Below are 1,168 nucleotides of genomic sequence, written 5' to 3' on the forward strand. Positions count from 1 at the left end.
TCAAATAAAATAAAATCCTTGACAACTTCAATCTTTTATCTGTTTATCATGATGTTATTTATTGATCCCATTGAGAGGATTTTTGTTTTCTTGACAATCATTTGTAAAACATGCTGAAGTCTGTATCATGTGATTTTCATCAGCAAGTGCTTCATGTTCTCTTTGCTTCCAGCAAGCAAGCTTGATCATCTGCATATTGCAGGTCAAACACGAGCATTCCTCCAATCCTGACGCCACATTTTTCTTCATTATAGTTTCTTGGATTATTTGCTCAGTATACAGATCCTGGTGTAGCGCTGTGGGCTAATGCGTCAGACTATAGAGTCATTTGAACTGCAAGGTTGGTGGTTCAAGCTCACCATCTGCTCCTTGGAAACCCTATACAGAGTTGCTATTGGTTGGAATCAACTCGACTACACTTAACAACAACAACAAAAAAAATACAGATTGAATGGTGACAGGATACAACCCTGGGGCATATCTTTCCTGATTTGAAACCATTCAGGATTCCTTTTTTAGGTTCTAGGGACTGCTTCTTGGTCTAGGTAGAGGTTTCACATGAGCACAGTTCTGGAATGCCCATTCTTCAAAACGTTATCTTTAGTTTGTTATGATCCACACAGTTAAATGCCTTTGCACAAGCAATAAAATACAAGTAAACATCTTTCTGGTATTCTCTGCTTTCAACCAAGATCCATCTGACATTAGAAATAATAACCCTAATTCCGTATCTCTTTCTGAATCCAGCTTGAATTTCTGGCAGCTCCTTGTCAATGTGCTGCTACAAGCATTTTTGAATTAACTTCAGCAAATTTTAATTATATGTGATGTTATTAGATAATTTCCACATTCTGTTAGGTTACCTTTCTTTGGAATGGGCACAAATACAGATCTCTTCCAGTCAGTAAGCCAGGTAGCTATCTTCCAAATTTCTTGGTATATATTGCATCAATTTGTTGATATGTTTCAATTAGTATCCTGTCAATTCTTGGAGTCTTGTTTTATGCAAATGCTTTCAGTGCAGACTTCTTCCATCAATACCATTCATTCTTAACCATGTGGTACTTCCCGAAATGATTGAAAATCAACCAATTCTTTTTGGTACCATAACTCTGTTTATTCCTTCTATCATTTGTATGCTTCCTACATCATTCAATATTTTTCATAT

Source organism: Chrysochloris asiatica, unplaced genomic scaffold, assembly GCF_000296735.1.
Source record: "Chrysochloris asiatica unplaced genomic scaffold, ChrAsi1.0 scaffold00110, whole genome shotgun sequence".
In the NCBI taxonomy this organism is placed as follows: Eukaryota; Metazoa; Chordata; class Mammalia; order Afrosoricida; family Chrysochloridae; genus Chrysochloris; species Chrysochloris asiatica.